Source organism: Anopheles coluzzii, assembly GCF_943734685.1.
Source record: "Anopheles coluzzii chromosome X unlocalized genomic scaffold, AcolN3 X_unloc_89, whole genome shotgun sequence".
Classification (NCBI taxonomy): Eukaryota; Metazoa; Arthropoda; class Insecta; order Diptera; family Culicidae; genus Anopheles; species Anopheles coluzzii.
In genome coordinates, this window is record NW_026054523.1 from 1 (window position 1) to 7500 (window position 7500).

The 7500-nt window shown below is 50.6% G+C and overlaps 1 pseudogene; it reads right to left on the reverse strand.

Annotated features, from left to right (window-relative positions):
* Positions 1-3824: 3824 nt before the first annotated feature.
* The window catches only part of LOC125908222 (large subunit ribosomal RNA), an 8561-nt pseudogene continuing 4885 nt past the window's right edge, over positions 3825-7500 (reverse strand).

Below are 7500 nucleotides of genomic sequence, written 5' to 3' on the forward strand. Positions count from 1 at the left end.
GAGATATGGCCCGTCCTAGGTCTGACCGAGCAATTTTTGTTCCGCGCACTGTGTGCACCGTACACTTTGATGTTTGTATGAAAAAGTACCCTACCTAGGGACGCGTAGAGCAAATTTGTACCCCCGGGAATGTTGTCGATTGACATTCTGGTTGCACTTTTCATCATCTAGGGTGCGTTCCTGACACGTTTTTAGGGGTTTTAGCAAAAAAAAATTTTTCGACTACTCGAGCTCTCTGGCCCGTTCGGTGCACATTTTTGAAAAAAGCTAGGGAGCTGCCCCTAGGTTCGGGGTGTCACAAAATGTTGAAAAGTGGTCGAAAAACCACTATCCAGAATCGGATGTAGAATCGTTAGACGAACTTAAAATTGTTCTACGACACCCATCTGCGACGTTTAGTATTCGAGATATGGCCCGTCCTAGGTCTGACCGAGCAATTTTTGTTCCGCGCACTTTGTGCACCGTACACTTTGATGTTTGTATGAAAAAGTACCCTACCTAGGGACGCGTAGAGCAAATTTGTACCCCCGGGCATGTTGTCGATTGACGTTCTGGTTGCACTTTTCATCATCTAGGGTGCGTTCCTGACACGTTTTGAGGGGTTTTAGCAAAAAAAAAATTTTCGACTACTCGAGCTCTCTGGCCCGTTCGGTGCACATTTTTGAAAAAAGCTAGGGAGCTGCCCCTAGGTTCGGGGTGTCACAAAATGTTGAAAAGTGGTCGAAAAACCACTATCCAGAATCGGATGTAGAATCGTTAGACGAACTTAAAATTGTTCTACGACACCCATCTGCGACGTTTAGTATTCGAGATATAGCACTTTGTAGGTCTGACCGAGCAATTTTGTACTGAAATGTATGGTGAACATGTAATTCATTAAATAACATTGACTTGCATCGTGCCCTACTTCATCGGCACAGCTGTTATTGACTATCTTTAGTGGAAATGGATTGAGTTTGACCATTTTAAGCCCATTTCCTATGCCGTGCACCAACATTGTGTACCGATCAGGGAAAGTACGCTACGTACGCGTTCATGGATGTCGATGTTGGTACAAGTTGCCTTTCGGGATAGCCGTGCACCAAAACTGTGTACCGATCAGGGAAAGTACAAGACGGAGGGTGCAGCTCGAGCGTACGCGTTCATAGATGTCGATGTTGGTACACTTGCACCAAAATTGTGTACCAATCAGGGAAAGTACAACACGGAGGGCGCAGCCCGGGCGTACGCAATCATGGATGTCCATGTTGATACAATCTACGTGTACGTACCTAGTTTTTGTAGGAAAAGTTGCAATTAAGTGCTTGCATGCTTAAAATGCTCATCTCAACCGGTCACCTTTTGGCCTGCCCTTTTATAACAGAAACCTAGAAAGATACTCGAGATTTTTGTGTTTTTCCATTCGCCCGGGACGACGAAATGAGCTATGTGCACATCGTGCAGAAAATTGTCTTCGCCACGCATGTTTTTGTCCATCCACTCATATAATCACCCGCATTTGTGTTCAACACGGACGGCGCAGCCCGAGCGAACGCGTTAATGTTTATGTTTGTACACACTGCTTGTACGATTCTAGGATTTGGTAATTGCGTCACAGTGCCCGACCGTCGCGGACACCATTCTTGGACAGAAGTCCTAGTACGTAGAGTACTTTCCCTAGGTATGTGCTCGTTCGTGACTATCGTTGCGTGCTTACGGACACGCTTGGGTATGTTTACCATACAAGGTTTACTAGGGAAACCTGGGAAGGACGCTTGCCCTCCCGTCGCGGACACCATTCTTGGAAAGAAGTCCTAGTACGTAGCGTTCCTTATTTTACTTGATCAGTTTGTAATGCATTCGCTTTGTTCCATCGACTTCTGCTACTGCTCACTAAGGGGTGTTCGTTTGCGATGTGTACGATAAGCAACTGTCTATCGTAACCAGCAGTTAATCAACACTTTTTACCCAAGTCATAGCAACATAGAGTACTTTTCCTAATCGGTACACAATTTTGGTGCACCTCTAACCTCGCCGGCACTTTATCGTTACGTTTTGTGCACAACCTAGGGACGTGGTGTAAGTTTCATGATTTTTATGTTTGATTTGGTTTATTATGATTGAAAAATACGCTACGTCCCAGAAATTGGAGCTCGACTACTTCCTCCATGTGGCGAAAAAAGTTACTGGGCAACGCCTAGCTTATGCCCCATTTGTACTTCAATTTTCATTATCAGGTTTGAAAAATACGCTAAGTCCCAGAAATCTGAACTCGAATACTTTTGCCACGTGGCGCCAAAAGCTACTGAGAAACGCCTAGCCTTTTACCCATTTATAATTTAGTTTTCGTTATAAGTTTTGAACAATACGCAAAGTTCCAAGAATCTGAACTCGAGTACTTTTTACATGTGCCGCCAAAAGCTACTGAGCAACGCCTAGGTTGATACATTTTTGGTACATGGAGTGTATGCATGCAGGCGTACTGCCGTGCTAGACCGGAAAATCGATCTTGCTACTAGAACGTAAAGTAATTCCCCTAGATAGGTGCTTTTGCATGCCTCTGATCGACGACCATGCAACGTGCGACACGCGTAGCTAGGCTTCCCCAAACAAATTTCCTAGAATAGCACCAAATTGCACACTTTCAGGGGTATATTTTGGTACCGTGTACCGTGCATGGTACAAGTATCAGTAGCTCGTGCAATTTATTTTGCATCGTGTTGCGGTTGCTGGTGCGTCGGGATAGGAGTGTTTCGAGACTTTCGCCAAGCGTTGGTGCCATTTGGTGGATAATTAATGTTCTAGCCACAATAAACGTGCCACATAATGCCAATAAGGAAAAAGCCGATTTCTAGGAACTTCCAGTCAGAATGTTTGCCATCAGCGCTTTCCTGTCGAGTTCAGGATCTGGGACTTAGCGTTTTTTTTCCACGATCCAATCCAACGACCAGATCGTGAATAAACAATACATACAACAGTGCATCCCTTTAAAGTAGGAAAAAGCCGAATTCTAGGGAGCTCCAGTCCAAAAGGTTGTCATCAGCGCTCTCCTCTCGAGTTCAAGATTTGGGACTTAGCGTTTTTTTCGCGATCCAGCCAAAAGACCAGATCGTGAAATAAACAATTAATATAACTGTACTAGTACATCCCTTCAACTGAAGCAAGTGCACCATACATGACCCGTACGCCAATCATCCATGCACATGACACGTCAACTAAGTCAACACATGACACAACTTGGACAACTGACGGGTAAGTAGGTCATCTCGTACACGACGACACATCGACCAAACCAGGTCAACACGTCACATGCACAAGACATCCTACTACCAAGGCCGACCACCTCGACACACAACGTGTTAACCGAACATGGTCTACAACACCATCATGTGCAAGGCAACCGGCCCAAACGGATCAACTTATACAACTTGTAACGAGCATGTGTGTAAGCTTACTGGTTTGGTCGGCACGTTTCTCACATCAAGACAATCAAGTCCAGAAGGAGGCACGCCGACAAGCTCACTAGTGTTACGTGTTCCGCTCCATACCGTGTCAAGTCACTCGTCTGACACGGAAGTAGCCAGCTCTTGTCCACTAGTGTTAAGGAACGGTCTCCAGACCAAGTCAAGTCACTCGTCTGACAAGGAAAGAGCACGCACCAAGCTTCACCAGAGCACGGTACCACGGTCCCCAGACCAAGATGGTTCGTTATGCCATCGAGGAAGGGGCACGCGATCCCTTGCTACACTCAACTAAGTACACTCTTGCTCTCACAAAAGTATCCCCTGTGTCGACGTGGTCCCCAGACCAAGACGAGCTTGCGCACATCGAGGAAGGGGCACACGGACAAACCACCAAGCATGGGTCGCCTGAGAGGATCGATGCGAACGCATCTCTACAACTCGCAGCTCCCAGCCTGAAGTCCCGTCGTTTGCGGGCGGTTGATAGGTGTCGAAACTAGGTATATCCACGTTGGGCAGAGCTCAAGCCAACGGCGTTCCCAGTTACGGTACTAACACGTGCAGCGAACTCCACTCGTTGCGGCCTAGGTATAGCGGGATGAGACGCCGGGCTGCAGACGCAGACTCCAACGGATCTCAGAGGGTTGTTAGGCCCGCTAGCTTCCGAACACCTAATGGGTTTGAGAAGCGCTATCAGCTCGGATTGGCTACGACCTTAGAGGCGTTCAGGCATAATCCAGCGGACGTAGCGTCATACCAAAGTCCGGTCGGACTAGTATTGAGCCAGTGGTCCGTACCTGTGGTTCCTCTCGTACTGCACAGGAATTCCGTTAAGATAGCGACTATAAGCACACACCAGTAGGGTAAAACTAACCTGTCTCACGACGGTCTAAACCCAGCTCACGTTCCCTTGAAAGGGTGAACAATCCTACGCTTGGTGAATTTTGCTTCACAATGATAGGAAGAGCCGACATCGAAGGATCAAAAAGCCACGTCGCTATGAACGCTTGGCGGCCACAAGCCAGTTATCCCTGTCTGATAGAGATCTCTCCTGGTCAGAACGAGACTTTCGAGAGCGTCTCCTTGAAAATCCGTAAAGCCGTTGACGATAATGGCACACATAAGGAGTTAAAGGATTTCATCATCATGGGCCGGCGCACAGATAAGGCGTTGCTACGACTGACGCTTGCTAGATCCGCAAACGCGACCTTAATTCTCCAGCAGATCCGAACGATCATCGGCGAGGCTGGAACTTGTCGACACGTGACGGAAATGGCGGCCTTGGTAGTAAACGACATCGACCCCCTAGCCAAGGAGGAAGAGCTTACAGCTCTCCTTGAAAACAAGATCGAGGGTGGGGCAGGCATCGTCTCAACGAGCATTAGGACAATGCCGGATGGCACCCAGCGGGCACGCGTCCGTCTGCCAGCCAAGGCCGCCAAAGCGCTGGATGGTACGAAGCTTCGCTTGGGCTTCTGCATTTCCAGAGTGAAGATGGCTCCTGCAACACCCAAAGAGCATCTTCGCTGCTACCGATGCCTTGAGCACGGCCACAACGCCCGCGATTGTCGGTCACCTGTAGACCGACAAAATGTTTGCATCCGTTGCGGACAGGAAGGTCACAAGGCTGGTACATGCATGGAAGAAATACGCTGCGGCAAATGCGATGGCCCCCATGTTATCGGGGACCGGACATGCGATCGGTCGGCCATCCAATGACGCAGCTAAAAGTCCTCCAAGTGAACCTGGGTGGAGGCAGGATCGCCCAAGATCTGGTCCTGCAAACCGCCCGACAAATGGAAGTGGACGTGCTGGTTCTTTCCCACACGTATCGACCACCCGAGAACAACCCAAGATGGGCAGTTGATGCCTCCAAAAAGGTGGCAGTCGTGGCCACAGGACGATACCCTCTACAAGGACAATGGAGCAGTGATGTTCCAGGCCTTATAGCTGCCAAGGTGGGTGGCATCACCTTCCTAAGCTGCTACGCGCCACCCAGCCTGTCGCGGGAAGGATTTGCGGAATTCGTTGAAGCAATTGAATTGGAAGCCCAATCCCACCCTCAGGTAGTAGTTGCCGGAGACTTTAACGCTTGGCATGAGGAGTGGGGAAGCCGACGCAGCAATGAGCGTGGGGAAGTACTGCTCGAGGCGTCCCAGCAATTGGGCCTGCTGCTGATGAATCGAGGGAATGTGGCAACCTTTGTTGGAAACGGTGTGGCGACTGCCAGCGTTGTCGACGTGACCTTCGCCAGCTCGTCCATAGCTCAGCCGAGCACTTGGTTGGTAAGAAACACGGACACGCGATCTGACCATAGGTATATCACCTATTCGGTAGGCCCAGCGTCAGCAGACCAGCAGCGTAACCAAGGACAGTCACGTCAACGGGGCCAGCGAGAGCGTTTTCAACATGCAGGCACGCGATTTAAGACGAAACAGTTCTCGAAAGAGAATTTCCTGGCCACGCTACATGGCGAGGGATTCCGAGAGAAGGCAGTCAATCACCAGGGAATGATCTCGGCAATGATATCGGCCTGCGAGAAAACCATGCAAAGGATGACGTCGTCTTTCCCCGACCCTCATCGGGACGTTTACTGGTGGACGCCACTGATTGCTCTGCTTAGGCAGAACTGCGAGCAGACGAGAGATCGCATGCAGCAGACAAGTGATCTCCAGAACCGAAGTCTGGCTGCAGCCCAATACAGAACAGCTAAAGCTGAGCTGGATAGAGCTATACGTGCCAGCAAAAAGGCTGCCTTCCAGGAATTGATCGATGCTGCGGAGGAAAACGTTTTCGGAGCCGGGTACTTAGTAGTCCTCTCCCGTCTTCGCGGTGGAAGGGCCCCACCCGAGACGGAGAGAGCGAGGCTTGAAAGCATCGTTACAGAGCTTTTCCCGCAACATCCGCCCTTCAACTGGCCCAGCATCAGTTCCGAGGAAGAACAGGAACAGCCTGCAGACCAGCAGACTCCATGGACCCAAGTCACGATCCCGGAACTCCGTCTGATAGCTAGCACCATGCCGAACAAAAAAGCGCCGGGCCTTGACGGAATTCCGAACGCCGCTGTCAAGGCTGCAATCCTTGCGTACACGGACGTTTTCCAGGCGTTGTACCAAAGCTGTCTGGAAACGGCTACATTTCCAGCACCATGGAAACGACAGCGGTTGGTACTGCTCCCCAAGCCGGGGAAACCACCGGGTAGCAGCGGGTCATACCGACCTTTGTGCATGCTGGATGCCTTAGGGAAAGTGCTGGAGAAGCTCATTCTAAACAGACTTCACAACCACCTGGAAGATCCTGCTGCGGTGAGGCTGTCAGACAGGCAGCATGGCTTCCGGAGGGGGCGATCTACAATTGGTGCCATTCGAACAGTGATCGAGGCTGGTCAGAGCGCGATGAGATTCCGCCGCACGAACGGGCGGGATAACAGGTTCCTGCTGGTCGTGTCAATGGATGTCAAGAATGCCTTCAATACGGCAAGCTGGCAGGCCATCGCCACTGCACTGCAGATGAAAGGAGTACCTGCTGGTCTGCAAAGAATCGTGAGGAGCTACTTCGAGAACCGAGAGTTGGTCTTCGAGACATCCGACGGCCCAGTAACTCGGTCCATCACGGCTGGTGTTCCACAGGGTTCGATTCTTGGCCCCACCCTGTGGAACACCATGTACGATGGAGTTCTGGACGTCGCCCTTCCGCAGGACTGCGAGATGGTGGCGTATGCTGACGACTTGGTGCTGCTGATTCCGGGCATCGACGTAAATGCAGTGAAGGCTGCAGCCGAGGAGGCGGTCGCCAGTGTCTCTCACTGGATGGCTCAATATCATCTCCAGATTGCGCCGGAAAAGACGGAGTGCGTGCTTATCTCCAGCACGAAGAACCCTACGCAGGTCACCATAAGAGTAGGGGACGTGGAGGTGACATCTTCCCGCACGATGCGTTACCTTGGGGTGACCCTTCACGATCACCTATCGTGGCTGCCCCATGTCCGAGAGGTAACCACTCGGGCAAGGAAGATAGCAGATGCCGTTACCCGCCTCTTGCGCAACCACAGTGGACCAAA